Source organism: Thamnophis elegans, chromosome 11, assembly GCF_009769535.1.
Source record: "Thamnophis elegans isolate rThaEle1 chromosome 11, rThaEle1.pri, whole genome shotgun sequence".
NCBI classification, from domain to species: Eukaryota; Metazoa; Chordata; class Lepidosauria; order Squamata; family Colubridae; genus Thamnophis; species Thamnophis elegans.
This window is the reverse complement of record NC_045551.1, coordinates 65,589,178-65,607,697: the sequence shown is the minus strand read 5'-3', so window position 1 is coordinate 65,607,697 and position 18,520 is coordinate 65,589,178. Positions and strand designations below refer to the sequence as shown.

The 18,520-nt window shown below is 43.0% G+C and overlaps 1 protein-coding gene across 4 annotated transcripts in view; it reads left to right on the top strand.

The window, feature by feature from the left end:
* The window catches only part of PCDH17 (protocadherin 17), a 224,317-nt gene that overhangs the window by 112,712 nt on the left and 93,085 nt on the right, over positions 1–18,520 (top strand). The window lies entirely within an intron of this gene.

The following is an 18,520-nucleotide window of genomic DNA, read 5'->3' as shown; positions in this document are numbered from 1 at the left end:
AGAAATGTTGAACTGTGCCATGGTATGGCCCTACTGTATTTTGATTGCAGATAACACCAATTGGACAAGCAATAAGGTAAACACACACACACACACACACACACAACACCACACAACATACAACACATGGAACCAGTGCAATGAATTTGGCTGAACCAAATGGCAAGAGGCAACTGAATTTTCTGGTTTTTCTTTGAAGTTTCACTTCTCATCCTGGAGCTGAAGAAGCTTCTTGGATGAGAAGCAAAATGTCTTGAAAGAAAAACCAGGAAGTCCAATTGCCTCTTGAAAAAAACATCTTTGGGATGACCAGGACCTGGGGGAGTTAGAATCTCCACAGACAATTTAATTATTTGGGTACAAGGGAGGCAAGTAGAAGGGATAATAATAATCATTTCCCCATTATTCTTTCGTTACATTTATGTGCGACCACGAGTCTCCATCCAATATTTGTATTTGTAGTCATTAGTATATCAATCATGTACAAGATAGCAGATATAAATATAAACATGGATATAAATGAAAGTGATGAATACAAATAGATAGGGACAGTAGGACAGGGATGGTAGGCACGCTGGTGTGCTTATGTACGCACCCTTTATGGACATCTTAGGAATGGGTGATGCAGTGGTGGGAGTCAAATAATTTAACAACCGGTCTTCTGCCCTAATGACCAGCTGGGAAGGTGTGGCTTGGTGGTCATGTGACTGGGTGGGTGTGGCCAACTCAATGTCACTCAAGGTCGATGGGCACTTCGCCTTAGCTGTGACAATGTAATAAGGGTTAACCGGAGAGGCAATTTCTGTAAGCAGGGCAATAAAGATGAGGCTAGAAACAACACCAGAGTGTTTCCTTCCTGCCTTCCTTACAGGATTAGCCCTGTGAAGTGGAAAAAAACAAAAGGAGATTTCTTCCAACAATCAGTTCTCTGAACTACTTAGAAAGTTACCAACCGGTTCTCCCGAACAGGTGCGAACTGGCTGAATCCCACCACTGGGGTGAGGCCCACGGTAAACAGTTTGAGGTTGAAGCTGTGAGGGTTTGAGGATGTAACAACGGAGTCGGGTAGTGCATTCCAGGCATTGACCACTCTGTTGCTGAAGTGATATGAGGAAGGATTGTTACTTGGTGTGAATTTGTTATACAGGAATTCTGCCAAGTCCCCAAAACACTTGCCACAGATGTTGGACAGGTGCATTGATTTTCTGCTCGAAACCTCACGTTGTTAATAATTAGTTTTTATTTTTAGATTTGTTTAGCTTTCTGCTGGTTTCGTTTAGGCACCTACTGGTGCTGATATTAAATCTGCAAAAAGGAGATTATCAGAAACGGGGGCCTTGGGACAGGATCTGCATTTATGGCTGTTTTGTGCAGAAAGCCCTTTTTGCACAAAACAGAAAAAAAAATGCTTAGGACTTAATGTTTGGAAGTTTCTTTCTATTTCTTTTTATCTTTTTAGTGCATTCTTCATTTTGTTTTTGATTTTTTTCCTTTCCTTTCCTTTCCTTTCCTTTCCGTTCCGTTCCTTTCCTTTCCTTTCCTTTCCTTTCTTTTCCAACCCTTTCTTTCCCTGTTCTCTTCTCATCCCATCCCATCCAGTGGCTCAAATAATTTAATAACTGGTTCTCTGCCCTAATGACCAGCTGGGTAGGCGGGGCTTGGTAGTCATGTATCCATCTGGGTGTGGCCAACTCAACATCACTCATGTTGATGGGCGCTTCGCCTTAGCTCTTACAATGTAATAAGGGTTAACCGGAGAGTCAGTTTCTGTAAGCAGGGCAATCAAGATGAGGCTAGAAACAACACCAGAATGTTTCCTTCCTGGCTTCCTTACAGGATTAGCCCTGTAAAGTGGGAAAAACCAAAAGGAGATTTCTTCCAACAACTGGTTCTCCCAACTGCTTAGAAAGTTAACAACTGGTTCTCCTGAATAGATGTGAACTGGCTGAATCTCACCACTGATCCCATCCCATCTTTTCCCTTCCCTTCCCGGATATGCAGCATTCCTTCAACTGTCTTGGTTTCCCCCCTGAGAATTAGTGCATGTGAATATGCTGAAAGTAATTCAGATTATTAACCTTTCCTAACCATGCATGCTCCTAGACCTCATAGTCTTTCCTTCTAAAGAGAAATAACCATTACATTGCCGGAAACCTATAAAAGTACATATTCATTCAGTGAAACAGGGATCCTGCTGTAAATATTATGGAAGCTTCCTATACCTCTAGTAGGAATAATAAAATATTAGAGTTAGAAAAGGCCTTTTTGGTGGATCTGAGTTACAGAATTATAAATACTTGATGGGATGTATTTTTGGAAGGGGTAAAAGATACTGAAGTTGCTCACAGTTAAAAAAAAGAAAAAAAGAAAGGGAAGAAAAAGAAAGAAAGCACCAGGCTTACATTTTGGCCCTGGATAGAAATATAAAAGTCCCATTTTCCTGCTTGTTACCTATCCATTTCTACTGTGTAGCTCATTACCATTCTTGGAAAAAAAAATCCTTAACCCATAATTTCCATAAAAGCCATGAAAATCTACTTACTTTACTTGCTTGCTCATGGAATGCTATTAGAATTAAATTGAAGCCCTATTTCTTATGTGGGTGGGTGCCTGTGTGCATGTCTGTATATCCAATTATGTAAGTTGAAAAATTAGAGTGTGCATGTAATTAAATGTGACAATGGGCCTTTACTTTCATAAAGTGCTTAGGAGAGGAAAATATATACCACACAATCCCTCCCTCCTTCCCTCCCTCCCTCCACTATCCTTCCTTCCTTCTTCCTTTCCTTATCTGTCTCTCCTTCCTTCCTTTCTTCCTTCCTTCCTTCCTCTCCTCCCCTCCCCTTCCCTTTCCCATCTGTCTCTCCTTCCTTCCCTTCCCTTCACTCCTCATCTGTCTCTCCTTCCTCTCTCCCTTCCTTCCCTTCCTCCTTTCCCTTCCTTTCTCATCTGTCTCTCCTTCCTTCCTTTCCTTCCTCCCTTCCCTTCTTTCCTCATCTGTCTCTCCTTCCTTCTTTCCCTATCTGTCTCTTTCCTTCCTTTCTCTCCCTTCCTCATCTGTCTCTCCTTCCTTCCTTCCTTCCTTCCTTCCTCCATCCCCTTCCCTTCCCCATCTGTCTCTCCTTCCTTCCCTTCCTTCCTCATCTGTCTCTCCTTCCTTCCTTCCTTCCTTCCTTCCTTCCCTTCCTCCCTTCCCTTCCTTCCTCATCTGTCTCTGCTTCCCTTCCCTGCCTTTCTCATCTGTCTCTCCTTCCTTCCTTCCTCATCTGTCTCTCCTTCCTTCCTTCCTTCATTCTTCCTTCCTTTCCTTTCCTTCCTTCCTTCCTTCTTATCTTCCCTTCTTCCTACCTACCTACCTTCTAAACCAAAAAGGTGTACACATGGATTGCTAAGTGTTTTGACTCACAAAAACAACAACAAGGATTTAGTGTTCATTGAGATAGGGAGAGTGGCTAGAATAAATCACGTCCTTTAGGGGTCACCTGGCAGGAGCTGGAGAGGGCCAACAGGGGACACATTTACATTTCTATGTCCTTACAAACAATTTTAAGCAGTCGAATCCCAATTGCTCAGGTAGATCGTTATAAGCCATAATCTAAAACAGGGTCTGTTCAGAATGGGTCATGTCTCAGGATAAACGACCGTGGAAAAGTCATCCTTTGCATTAATACCATCCTTGAAAGCGGACAGAATCATTTGGTGGTTCACCATAGAGAAAGACAGTTCTGCTTTCCTGAACTTTTGATCTCATCCAACCGCCCTTTTTTATTATTTTCTTTTAAAAGATGTTCTCCTAATTGGTTTTTACAAGCAGATACTTTGTCTCTCGACTCAGTTGATGGTCTTCTGTGAACTTCCTTAACCTAAATGCACTTATAGTCGTCTGTTCTATGAGGGGAAGCGAAGTTTTTAGAAATGCTGGCATTCAAGTCAATGCTGGCGTTGGAAATGTGCCATGAGCAACGGATATTAAGTTAGATTCTTCCCCTTTCCTCAAGGTCTGTGCCCTTCTTAATGTGGAGGGTGTGTGGTGAATTTCTTCGGCCAGAGGACTTCTGACTATATCGTGTTAGGGGCAAACGCTTCACAATTTCCCCAGAGTAGCATGCCAAATTTCATTTTCTCCCATCTGCTTTTCTGTTCAGTTCAAAACTGGAAGGCAGAGTCTTCTCCATTGTAAGAAAACTAGGCCATGATGTGAAAAGAGCTTTCTTTAAAGTGGGTAAATGCCGCATACAAATTGAAGAATGCGTGCTACCAAACTTTAACCACATGAAGCAGAAGTGGTATTCCTCAGGTTCTCATCATTTCTGGAGAACCGGTAGTGGAAATTTTGAGTCGTTTGGAGAACCAGTAAATACCACCTCTGGCTGGCCCTGCCCCCATATATTCTCTGCCTCCAGAGTCCCAGCTGATTGGGAGGGAATGGAGATTTTTCAGTATCCTTCCCCTGGAGTGGGGAGGGAATGAGGATTTTATAGTAACCTTCCCCTGAAGTGGAGAGGAAATGGAGATTTTGCAGTATCCTTCCCATGGAGTGTGGAGGGAATGGAGATTTTGCAGTATCCTTCCCCCTGGAGTGGAGTGGGAATGGAGATTTTGTAGTATCCTTCCCCTGGAGTGGGGACAGAATGGAGATTTTGCAATATCCTTCCCCCTGGAGTGGAGTGGGAATGGAGATTTTGCAATATCCTTCCCCCTGGAATGGAGTGGGAATGGAGATTTTGTAGTATCCTTCCCCTGGAGTGGGGACAGAATGGAGATTTTACAGGATCCTTCCCCTGCCATGCCCACCAAGCCCACCAAGACATGCCCACAGAACCGATAGTTAAAAAAAAATTGAATCCCACCACTGACATGAAGCTGTCAATCATTTACAAAATAATAGGAATAAGAATAAACATGACTGTTGATGAAATGGGTTTGAATAATTGGGGACAGTAGGACAGGGATGATAGGCACGATGGTGTGCTTATGCACACCCCTTACAGACCTCTTAGGAATGGGGTGAGGTTAACAGTAGACTGTTTAAGGTTAAAGTTATGGGGATTTGAATATGTAACAACTGAATCAGGCATTCCAGGCGTTGACCACTCTGTTGCTGAAGTCGTATTTTCTTCAAATAAGGTTGGAGTTGTTTGCATTGAGTTTGTATCTGTTATGTGCTCTTGTATTATTGTGGTTGAAGCTGAAGTAATCATTGACTGGTAATACATTGTAGCGGATAACAAGTCCAATCGTAGGCGGTGTAGTTCTAGGTTGCCCAAGCACAAAATTTCAAGCCTGGTGGAGTAGGGTATTCTGTTGCGAGCAGAGGAGTGGAGGACTCTTGTGAAATATCTCTGGACTCGCTCAATTGCATTAATGTCCGATATGCAGTACGGATTCCAGACAGATGAGCTGTATTTGAGAATTGGTCTAGCCATCTCTGCCTTCAAGGGAAGTGTGGGGATTGTGCTCCCCATCAAACTGAAGGACGCTATTTTGTGACGTTTTTTTATTAATTCTGAGAATTTGCGAGGTGGGGCCTAAAATTTAAGTTCAGCTCAGCTGCAGTCTTGATGAATTTCTTTAGTAAATGTGTGTCTCCTAAAATCAAGGAATCTGTCTCACCCTCTTCCTAAGTAAAATGCTGTTAATAAGACCCAATATTCTGCCACATATCCATCTATCAATCAATCAAAGTGGCTCACTATCAGATAAATAATCATTAATGTATGTGTATGAACACTCACAGAGACAATTTACTTTCAGTAGTTACATATCTGTAGAAAGTTACACAGTGAAACTTTCTCATACAGAACCTCCCATAATTTATATTCCTTTTAAAGAATATTTTATGTAAACACAAAGCATCTTGAAAGTGTAATATTGTTATAGCTCTATATACATTGTCGCCTAAATCCAGCCGTTCTTTGAATGCCTACATGCTTTGATGTATTGGCACCAAAACAGTGAATTCACCATTCAGTTCAATACTTTTGTGAATTTCTTTCCACTGAATAACCAATTATAAATGACTTTTTGGTTGCGATAATTTTTTTTTACTTAATATCATCATCATCATTATCATCATCATTATCATCATCATCTTCATCTGTTGGCAGGATAACAGCATGGAAAAAAGGGGATAAAGGACAATTTGAAAGGATGTTTTATTTTTTTTGATTACCCAAACTGAACAATTGAGCTTAAGTTAATTGCACTCAGGATGACCTTATCAAGTAATTCATTTAAGTTGCAGTTGTGTTGTTAGTTATGTGGAAGTTGATGGGATTAAATAGGTTTGTGTTCAGGTTCCATTGATTTCTAGTTTGTAGACAAACTCGATTTTAAAAGAGCTATTGACATTTCATCGTTGTTTTTTTTTAAAAAAAGAAAGAAATCTGCCTTCTGGTAAAACACTTGTTTGAAAAGGCTACAGCCATAATTTGTAATCACTGGATTTTGGCACCAGAGCTTTGGTGTCGACGTCTTGTTGTATAAGATTTTGCAGCAGTGCGAAAACAACAAGAGAAGAAAGTAGGAAAAGCAAAAGAGAAATGGGAGTTTATGTGTTCCTGTCCTGCAATATTTGACTGGCTAGGAAAGAAAAAGGAATTGAATGGCGTTCAATTTTGGATCGCCATAGTGTAAAAAAGATGTGGAGACTCTAGAAAGAGAGCAGAGAAGAGCAACAAAGATAATTAGGGGACTGAAGGTTAAAACACATGAAGAACGGTTGCAGGAACTGGGTATGTCTAGCTTAATGCAAAGAAGGTCCAGGGGAGACATGATAGCAGTGTTCCAATATCTCAGGGGCTTCCACAAAGAAGAGGGAGTCATCTATTATCCAAGGCACCTGAGAACACAGGAGAACACCTGTGTCAGGGACTCACCAGTTCTTCATTTTAAGAAGGTTGCTTCATGGACTTTTTCTCTTGAAAGTACAATCTGCTATTCCACCATTTTGTCCAGGAAATGGGTTATGTTTCTTTTTGCCATAGGTTTAATATAGTCCATGCTAAAATCTTTAGGCTTGAAATGCAGCTAGAGTATGAGGAATGCATATTTATACCGAGCAAGTAAATGTGTGTTGTGGCCCGCCAGTAGCCAACAGAGCTGGCAGGAGATTCAGACAGTGAGGAGGTTAGGGAGGAATATGGGCCAATCCTGGAGTCTGGGGAAGGCTCTGAGGAGGGCTCTGTGTCGGAGGCAGAGGGGGGGCCAGAGCCATATGCCAGTTATCAGTTGCCTTCAGAGTCAAACATCAATGAGGCAGAAGAACAGTTGGAGCCTGTTCCCAGTGTGCAACTGCACAGAATTGCCAGACGAAGGGAACAGCTAAAGAACAGGGGTCAACTTGGGAGTAAGGCCAGAGGTAGACGATGAATGGCCACTCGCAGAGGAAATAAAAGAGGAGCGAAAGGGGAGTGGAGTTTGCAGGAAACAATTAGTTCGCTTAATTGATTCGTAACTCTCCAAGTTTTGCAGATATCGGCCTGTCAACTCTTTGAGCCAGATAAGGTCTGTGACTGTAAACCCTCCTTTGAAACACTTTGCTGGACGTGATTGAGCAGAATTCACGCAAATTAATAAAAGGTTTTTTTTTGCCAGGACAAGGAGTTTGCTTCAGGCTCTTGGGAAGCCCAGGTCAGGACAATGAGCATGAAGCGGAGTTGCGTGCCATCCCTTTAGTTGGCATGAGCTCTGTAATGCCACCGTACATTTTCTTCAAAGCAATGCTTGCGTAGAACCTGACAGGTCAGCCCACCTTGGCTCCTGACCTTTCTGCTTAACCCAGGATTGTCTTTGCACATACACACCTAGACACATACACCTGAACAGTCACTTTGGATCAAATTAGTAGAGAGGATTCTGTAGCCAAATAAAATCCCAAGGCAGTGGAAACCACGTGAATTCTGTTGAGTTGCCCAGAAGCAGAGAAACTTATCCGGCTGGTTGTGGCAGCACTGACCACATTTGTGCTACAAGAGAGACAAAGAGGGTTGTATATTTGCTCCAGGCCCTTGAAAGAGAAATCAGGAGTGGCAGCGAGTGGAATTTTTACGTTCACCTACCTACATTTCCTGAGAAATCTAGCAAAAATTGCATTGTTAAAGTCATTGTGCCAACAGAATCCTCATAAAAACTGACATTTCTATGCCGTCATTTTCGATCACTCAGAACTAATTCGCACTCATTAGGTTAGCATTGTTTACCATCGTTCGGTAAATCAGTACCCACGGAGTAGCTGTGAGCAGCAGCTAAGAAAATCATTGCTCTGATTAATGTGCTGGAATTAATAGACGTCTCAGCATCACCTCCAGATTTATTTGGGTGCCACATCGCACAAAAACTCAATTTGTTTTGACCCATCCGCCGAACACCATCCTGAAATCTAAAGCAAGTCGTTGTCAGGAAAAGGTAACCGTAATTTGTTTGGTTGTGCGTACCCAATTAATAGGGTATTTTATGGAAAGCAAAATGAAATAAGAAAAAGGCCATTGCACTGGGGAGTAGCTATTCTTGTACATTCTAACCACAATGATGCTCCTTTGGTTCCCACGCTTGAGGCGCCAGGCTAGAAACGGGAAGTCCATGAGTTGTAATCCCACTGTAGCTACGAAAGTTAGCTGTGTGACCTTTGGCCAGTCACACTCTCTCAACTCAACTCACCTGACAAGGTTTTTGTTGTGGGGAAAATAGGAGAAGGAAAGAGTATTAGATATCTTTGCCATATCTAATGTTTGTTAGATAGTTGTTTTTAAACACATTATAAAAGCAAGAAGGAAGGGAGGAAGGGAGGAAGGACAAGAGGAGGGGAGAGGGGAGGAGGAGATGACTGAAAGGGAAGGAGGGAGGGAGGGAGGAAGTAAGGACAAGAGGAGTGGAGGAGATGAATGAAATAGAAGAAAGAAGGAAGGAAGGAAGGAAGGAAGGACAAGAGGAGGGGAGAGGAGAGGAGGAGATGACTGAAAGGGAAGAAGGGAGGGAAGGAGGAAGTAAGGACAAGAGAAAAGGAGAAGATGAATGAAAGGGAAGAAGGGAGGGAAGATTTTTGCTGTGGGGAAAATAGGAGAAGGAAAGAGTATTAGATATGTTTGCCATATCTAATGTTTGTTAGATAGTTGTTTTTTAAACACAATATGAAAGCAAGAAGGAAGGGAGGAAGAAAGGAAGGACAAGAGGAGGGGAGAAGGGAGGAGGAGATGACTGAAAGGGAAGAAGGGAGGGAGGAAGTAAGGACAAGAGGAGAGGAGGAGATGAATGAAATAGAGGAAGGAAGGAAGGAAGGAAGGAAGGACAAGAGGAGAGGAGGAGATGACTGAAAGGGAAGAAGGGAGGGAAGGAGGAAGGAGGACAAGAGAAGAGGAGGAGAGGAATGAAAGGGAAGAAGGGAGGGAGGAAGGGAGAAAGGGAGGGAGGAAGGGAAAGAGGAAGTAAGGACAAGAGAAGAGGAGGAGATGACTGAAAGGGAAGAAGGGAGGGAGGAAGTAAGGACAAGAGGAGAGGAGGAGATGAATGAAATAGAGGAAGGAAGGAAGGAAGGAAGGAAGGAAGGAAGGAAGGAAGGAAGGAAGGAAGGAAGGAAGAACAAGAGGATAGGAGAGGAGAGGAGGAGATGACTGAAAGGGAAGAAGGGAGGGAAGGAGGAAGGAAGGACAAGAGAAGAGGAGGAGATGACTGAAAGGGAAGAAGGGAGGGAGGGAGGCACTGCAACATCACAAGCTCCACCCTTTTGAATTTGGCTTTCATTGTCATTGCATGCATGTAAAGGAGGGAGATCAAATTGTGTCAAGAGGATGCATGTTTTACCATTTGCTTCTGTGCACTCACAAAGTCTTAGGTTGAAAGGTCTTTTTCTGCTTAAGACAGCACAAAAACATTCTCTTTTTTGCCCGAACAAAATGACCACTGGGTAAGTTGGGATTCCAAAGTTCTCTAGCAACATTTTTTTAAAAAGAAAGAAGATGACGTCTCCTTCAAGTTGAGTCAAACTATAGAGGCTTACATGGCTAAATCCGTGAATTTTCTTGGTTTGCAAATTGGAATCTATTTCCCAGTGCAACCTTCCAGGGTGATTTATTATACATGTTCTTGTCTGCAGCACCTCCCTTGCTCTTCAAATTGTGCCGTCCAATTCTACCCTTCCAACCTTCAAGCAAGATTATTTTAGGTGCTGCTATCCCCCTGCTGAAGCCTGTGATGAATATTTGATACTTGAAGAAGTACATTACATAAAGATGAAGTGTCAAATGGTGGTTGTCCAAACTCAAGCCGCATAGAAAGCGTGTGGAATTTGATTACTAAATTCTCCAGCTTACTAACTGAGGCTTACTAACTTTCAGGATTCTTGTTGGGATATTTTGTGAGATATTGAGATTTATGCCATCCTAAAATGATAACGATAGGAAATGGAGGAGGGGGAGAAGGACAAGGAGAAGGAGAAGGAGAAGGAGAAGAGGAGGAAAGGAGGAAAGGAGGAGGAGGAGAGGAGAAGGAGAAGGAGAGGAGGAGGAGAGGAGGAAAGAAGGAAAGGAGGAGAGGAGGAGGAGAGGAGCGGGAGAAGGGCAAGGACAAGGAGAAGGAGGAGGAGAGGAGGAGGAGAGGAGGAGAGGAGGAGGAGGAGAGGAGGAGGAGGAGAGGAGAGGAAGAGGAGAGGAGCAGAAGGAGGAGGAGGAGAAGGAGAGGAGGAGGAGGAGAGGAGAGGAGCGGGAGAAGGACAAGGACAAGGAGAGGAGAAGGAAAAGGAGAAGGAGAAGGAGAGGAGGAGGACAGGAGGAGAGGAGGAGGAGAGGAGGAGGAGAAGTAAAAGGAGAGGAGGAGGAGAGGAGAGGAGGAGTAGAGGAGCAGAAGGAGGAGGAGAGGAGGAGAGGATGAGGAGAAGGAAAGTAGGAGTAGAAGGCAAAGGAGACAGAGAGGAGAAGGAAAAGGAGGAGGAGGAGGAAAAGGAGAAGGAGACAGAAAGGAGGAGGAGAAGAGGAGGAGGAAGAGGAGGAGGGAGCAAGAGGAGATAAAAATTAAAAAGGTACTAGAATTCAAGTACAGAATTAAGGGTAGAGTTTAGAGCCTTATTCCTTATTCTTGCTCAGATCTGAAACTGACTTATGAGGATTTGAACCAGCCACAATTTTTCAGTCTGTGACCTCAGAGGTTATTGGAGAGAAAATGATGGAGTCTCAAGTATGTCAAGACGAAGGCCAGATAATTAATGTGTCTAATAGGGCTGCATTCCTTGTCATCTTATCGATACATCAGTCTTTGAGTCTTTTGCTTTGTCAGCAATGTTTAGAATTAAGGGGGGAAATGAGGAATTTGAGAGGGTTTCGGTGCTTCAAAGTTCTAGTTTGCTTGCTCTAATCAAAGCTGACAGAACGCTGATGAAAATGTAGGATCGACTGGAGAAAGCATTGGTGTGTACGTGTGAAAGAAAGACAGGAAAAAGAAAAAGAAAAATGAGGTTTTGGGGAAAAAAAGAACCCATAGGGATTAAAACCTAGAAATTTTTCTTAATAATTCTGCCGGGAAAATAGGAAAGAAAATGTTGAAAACTGCAGGTGATTTAAAAAGAGAGCTAGAATATTGATACATGTAAATATCAAGTTATAGAAATGATAAATGTAAAGAGGAAATTGCAAATGAAAAACAAATGGAAAGTATATAAGATGCTAAACAAAAGGAGATATAATGATGTCTTAGGAATGGGAAGAATGGATGTTGAATATTATTTTTATGTTTTGTTTTGTAAAAAGTATAATAAAGATTATGTATAAAAGAAGAGAGAGAGAGAGAGAGATTCCATTAGATTTCTGGCTATTTGGGTCATTAAGAAAATATTACATTGGTAGGCTACTGTAGGGGACATGGTGGCTAAGACGCTGAGCTTGTTGATCAGAAAGGTTGGCAGTTTGGTGGTTCAAATCCCTAGTGCCATGTAACAGAGTGAGCTCCCATTACTTGTCCCAGCTTCTGCCAACCTCGCAGTTCCAAAAGCACATAAAAATGCAAGTAGAAAAATAGGAACTACCTTTGGTGGGAAGGTAACAGCGTTCTGTGCATCTTTGGCACTCATGCCAGCCACATGACCACGGAGACGTCTTCGGACAGCGTTGGCTCTTCGGCTTTGAAACGGAGATGAGCACCACCCCCTAGAGTCAGGAACGACTAGCACATATGTGTGAGGGGACCATGCCGACAGAACCGGTAGTAAAAAAATAATAATTTCACCACTGGTTTCCTGCCTAAGAAGAGGGTTGGACTAGAAGACCTCCAAGGTCCCTTCCAACTCTGTTATTCTATTAGAAGATCAGTGCACCATTTTTAGAAGAGAGAAGACCTTTGGCCAAGACAATGGGGATGTCCCAAGAGACAGCTTGAAGGATAATCACTCACCTTGCAAGCACATTTTGGAGAAGCATGCTGAAGTTAAGGATCAGTTTTGCCCACAAGTAGCAGGGTTGGTTTGAAATGATTGTTGTCCAATGTAGGAAAATTATCAGAGCTTTAACAGAAAGAGTGGAATGGGGGAGAAGAGATATTGTTTCCACAAGTTTGGAGATGATTTGGCAGCTGAATCTATTTCTGCACTGGCCTTGTTTGCATACTGGAATTAACTGCATCAAAGGAAGGAGGGAAGAGGTGGCCTAACTGTGTTTCGCAAACCCTTTCACCTGCTCTGAAATCAGAAGGGAGTTTGATTTAGCTCCAAACAGATCTAATCTTTAATGGTTGCTAAATTAATTCAGTCTACCTTGAGAAGCTACTTAGTGAGAGGTTAATTAAGTCTCTTACTATTGAGATTGAAATAGAGAAAAGAGAAGAAGGAGAAGGGAAGGGAAGGAGGAAGAGATGGAGAAGGGAAAGAGAGGGAGAAGGGAAAGGAAGAAGGGAGGGAAGGAGAAGGGAAGGGAAGAAGGGAGAGAAAGAAAAGGGAAGGGAAGAAAAGGAGAAGGGAAGGGAAGAAGGAAGGGAAGGGGAAGAGAAGAGAAGAAGGGAAAGAGAAGGAGAAGGGAAGGGAAGAAGGGAAAGAGAAGGGAGGGAATGGAAAAGAGAAGGAAAGAGAAGAAATGGAGGAGGGGAAAGAAGAAGGGAGGGAAGGAGAAGAGGAGAGAAAAGCAAAGGAAAGGGAAGAAAAGGAGAAGGGAAGGGAAGAAGGGAGGGAAGGAGAATAGAAGGGAAAAAGGAGAAGGGAAGGGGAAAAAGGAGAAGGGAAGGGAAGAAGGAAGGGAAGGAGAAAAGAAGATTAAGGGAAAGGGAAGAAGAAGGGAAGAGAAAGGAAGACGGGAAGGGAAGAAAAGGAGAAGGGAAGGATTACCCTTGAATATCTTTCCAACCCTATACTTTCATTTTTGAATAGAAAAGAAATATCTGTAGCTCAGGCTTGATCCGTGAAAACTTGGGGCTCCGTGAGTTTGGTTTCTTGCTTGCAGATGTTTCGTTACCTAACTAGGTAATTTCATCATTGCTCTGTGATGTTACCTAGTCAGATAGATCCATACACCAATTATACTGACGGCATTACCTACTTGGGCAACAGCAACCACACTCAAGAGATTCCCCCCCGCCACCCCGGGATTCTACTTCTTTATGTCTGGTTTTCCAAATCAAAAAAAGGTGGTGAAGGAGGACTCCCTGAGAGGTTGTATCCAGGGGTGAGTTCTGGCCAGCTTTACTGCCGGTTCGCTCATGTGCACTCTGGATGCGCGCCATGCATGCATGCACAGTTCAATTAAAATGTCCTTTGCAGAACTTCAAAATAAGATGGCAGTGGTGGTGACCGGGAAACCGTTTCAGGGGTGTGGCAGCCCTGGGTCACTTCCAGTTCCACTGAACCAGGCCACCATATCACTCCTGGTTTGACCAGTCCGAACTGGTAGGAACCTACCACTGGTTCTACTCTGGTAGAGAAATACGGCTAAGATTTAATACAATAATACAATAGCAGAGTTGGAAGGGACCTTGGAGGTCTTCTAGTCCCACCCCCTGCCTAGGCAGGAAACCCTGTACCGTTTCAGACAAATGGCTATCCAACATCTTCTTAAAGACTTCCAGTATTGGGGCATTCACAACTTCTGGAGGGAACTTCTGTTCCACTGATTAATTGTTCTAACTGTCAGGAAATTTCTCCTCAGTTCTAAATTGCTTCTCTCTTTGATTAGTTTCCACCCATTGCTTCTTGTTCTACCCTCAGGTGCCTTGGAGAATAGTTTGACTCCCTCTTCTTTGTGGCAGCCCCTGAGATATTGGAAGATTGCTATCATGTCTCCCCTAGTCCTTCTTTTCATTAAACGAGACATATCCAGTTCCTGCAACCGTTCTTCCTATGTTTTAGCCTCCAGTCCCCTAATCCTCTTTGTTGCTCTTCTCTGCACTCTTTCTATAGACTCCACATCTTTTCTTCATCGTGGCGACCAAAACTGAATGCAATATTCCAAGTGTGGCCTTACCAAGGCATTATAAAGTGCTATTAACACTTCCGGTGATCTTGATTCTATCCCTCTGTTAATGCAGCCTAGAACTGTGTTGGCTTTTTTGGCAGCTGCTGCACACAGCTGGCTCCTATTTAAATGGTTGTCCACTAGGACTCCAAGATCCCTCTCACAGTTACTACTATTGAGGAAGGTACCACCTATACTGTACCTGTGCATTTTGTTTTTGTTGCCTAAATGTAGAACCTTACTCTTTTCACCATTGAATTTCATTTTGTTAGATAGTGCCCAATGTTCAATTTTTTCAAGATCCTTCTGTATCTTAAGCCTGTCTTCTGGAGTGTTGGCTATTCCTGCCAGCTTGGTGTCATCTGTAAATTTGATGAATTCCCCATTTATTCCCTCATCCAAATCATTGATGAAGATGTTGAAGAGTACTGGACCTAAACCAGAGCCTTGGGGTACTCCACTGCATACTTCTCTCCATGTAGATGCAGTTCCATTGAGGACTACACGTTGAGTGCGGTTGGTCAGCCAGTTTACATTGCTTTTCGTTTGACAGCTGTTGAGCTGTCTAAAATAGAAGGTTTGACAACCTGTTTCAGGTTGGCAAAGAAAGAGAAATGTAGAGCTGCCACGGAAGACAGGTGGCACAGTGGTTAGAGTGCAGCACTGCAGGCTACTTCAGCTGACTGCAATTCAGCAGTTCGGCTGTTCAAATCTCACCGGCTCAAGGTTGACTCAGCCTTCCATCCTTCCGAGGTGGATAAAATGAGGACCCAGATTGTTGGGGGCAATATGCTGACTCTGTAAACCGCTTAGAGAGGGCTGAAAGCCCTGTGAAGCGGTATATAAGTCTAACTGCTATTGCTATTGCTAAGACACTCCCTATCTGGGAAATGTTGTTCGACCCTCACAGAAACAAACTGGGGCTGCATTAGAAACATATTCTTGTATTTCAGTCGGCTTAGTGAGCAGCGGTCGGGCGCACCTATGATTTGCTCACGCTAAAAAGACTCGGCTGCCTTCTGTTGGCATCCGCTCCTCACTATCGCACTGTTCATAATCGAGTGGGGTGGGGAAACATCTGCTTTAGGCTAAATAAGCTAAGCTGCTTTTTATATACATTGTCTATGAAAACATATACATCCCTCTCTGATCTAGATATTTTAATACCTGTTTTAAGCTGAACTAAGCTGGTACTTAAAATAGCTCTCTGACATTCAGAATAATGGAGATGAAAGCGAGTGTGATGAAAAATTGCCAGCAAGGTGCATTGCCAGCCCTGATTCAGCTGCAGCCTCCTTCTTCGTTTCAAATGTTTTTTTATTTAGACGGAAAGATCTGCATCCCGGAGAAATGAAAATGTATGGTTTGTTTTCGAGCCTCTTCAGCCCCGTATGCAAATGCCTACGGTTGAGGTTTGAAAAAAATAACACGCAGTGTGCAGTTTTCTCAGGAACAACTCAACTGTGATTTGCTGTAGCCTTGCTCTTAGAACCAGAAGTTCTAGTCTAGGTAAGGTTCATCTAGCTTGAAGGTATCAGTAGGGGAGTGGAGATTGTTTCTCTTGGAGCACAGAATTGGGTTGGATGGGACCTTGGAGGTCTTCTAGTCCAAGAGTCCCCTATCTTTTGAACCTCAGGGACCACTAAATGCATAATTTTAAATCCCGTGGAGAACTAATATAGCAATAGCAATAGCAGTTAGACTTATGTACCGCTTCATAGGGCTTTCAGCCCTCTCTAAGCGGTTTACAGAGTCAGCATATTGCCCCCAACAACAATCCGGGTCCTCATTTTATTCACCTCGGAAGGATGAAGGCTGTCCAGGGTCCTCCACATCCTCCAGGGCTGACTCATGAGGCCCCTCGCTGTTGGAGTCTGGTGGCAGCTCCAACGGCTCCTGCCAGGCCACAACAGTTCAGGACTGTTAGTCAGCAGTCTCCACTCTGTTATGACTGCAATAAGTTTTCCAGTTTTCTTGGTCGGCTAAAGATCGTATTCAATCCATGCTGGTTGTTGTAATTTCAGCAGATAGAAACTCTAGTCCTATCATGATTCCCAGACAACTTTTAATTTACTGAAAAGGCAATATAAGCAAGATAAACATCTTTGGAGAGTGGAGGAGCAAACGTGCTCATTAACGAAGTGGATAAGACTCCAACAAGTGGTAACAAATAAGGATTTTCGTCTGGTCTGGCATCTTGGTTCTTGCTTTTCCGATAAACTCCAGCGCCAATGATTTAATTTCTTAAGAGTCCTGAGTGAGATACTTTGGCAACTTACTCAGGGCATTTTGGGGTAGCAGTTCTTCTGCCCCTCCTTTTATCCGATCGCTGATTGATCCCCAGCTCCACAATCAGAAACCCAGAATCTAATTTCTGAGCTGAAAAGTGGCAAAACCCCAAGTAAAGATAGGATCTTGCCAGAATTATTGAAAATGATTCTGCGTTGGTGGGCCTCTCGGGTTGGCTCTCCTGCGTCCTGCCATTAATCAACCTTGATTGTTTCCCCTAGAGTGGCTTAATCCCGCTCGTAATTCTCGTAAGAAAGAAAGCAAGAAAAGCAAGAGGCAAAATCCAGCTACGCAATATTTTCAGTTTGGCCGTTGAAGCCATGCCATCTTTCAGTGTTTCACAACCAAGGCAATTTCTAGGTGGATGAATTTCGCTTTTCAAAATTACCCACTCAGCTTAACCATTGTGTCAAGGTTCCAAGTAACACCCCCACAATGAAAGAAGACTCCGAGGCGTGAGGTTCCTCAAAGTCTCCATGTTATTAGAGATGTCATATTGGCACATCTGGGAAAACCCGAATCTGAAAGCTTCCAGGTTTTCCCCACCCAATTGAAAGTCCAGGCCCCTGCCCAGCACCCACATGTCCATCACATGATCCAATAAGGCACTGTCTCAACTGTAGTTGCCTCCCAGTCACACCACTCAAGGTACAGGGCAAGATGGCCTTGACTCTCTGAGAAAGGAATGTTATTTTTTTTTTAAAGTTTATTTTAATTAAACACAAATTAAAATGTTGGACTCAGTGTAAACTATCCTGGCAAAATCTATGCCAGACATGCTAAGATATCAAGTTATGCATTGTAGCCACCCTGTTTTTGTTTTTTTAATATTTGATCCATACCGTATTTACAAATAAAAAAGTATCCTATTTCCAGCCACGTTGATTTGTATTTATCTTGTGCATTCTCGCATTTATCATTCCATACATAACTCTAGTCTCCATTCTATGAATCTTAGCACTTGTATTTTTCAGAGTGTAAGACACACCCTTTTCCCTCAAAAAAGAGGGTGAAAATATGGGTGTGTCTTATACACTGAATACAGCATTTTTGGCCTACCACAAACCCGCCCCTTTTGCAAAAATGGACGTGCATAGCCTTATGGAGGCTTCCTGGGGGCTGGGGAGGGCAAAAATGAACAAAAACAACATTTTTTATGAAAACGAGCCTGTTTTTTGTCAAATAAAGGTGTGCATAGCCTTTAGGAGGCTTATAAAGTGTTCCTGTGGGCTGTGCAAAAAGCAGCCCATTTTTCACTCGTTTTTGCCCTCTCCAGCCCCCAGGAGCACTCTGGAAGCCTCCATAAGGCTATGCACGTCCATTTTTGCAAAGGGGGGCGGGTTTGTGGTAGGCCAAAAATGCTGTATTCGGTGTATAAGACGCACCCAGATTTTCACCCTCTTTTTTGAGGGAAAAAGGTGCGTCTTACACTCCGAAAAATACAGTACGTATATCAGAGAAAAATATAAAAACAAAGATGGATTAGGAGAGACATTCTTCAGAATTCGTATGAAATTCATGAAGGCTTTTTTTAAAAAAAACCAGGAATTTAAGACCTTAAAAATCTTAAATGGAGAAAGAGAACAAATCTAGCAATTTGTCTATTCCCAGCAAGAAGTCTTGAGAAAACAATGTTCTGAAATTCCCAAGTAATGTGGATCTTTCCTTCCTGTCTTCCTTCGCTTAAATCTGTGCACAAATTTATCTACCTCGAGATAAAAAAACGACAACCTTGCTTCCTTTCAAACTGATATTGCATGGATAGTGATAGAGACGTCAGCATGCTCGCAGAGAAGGTGTCACTGGAGCCA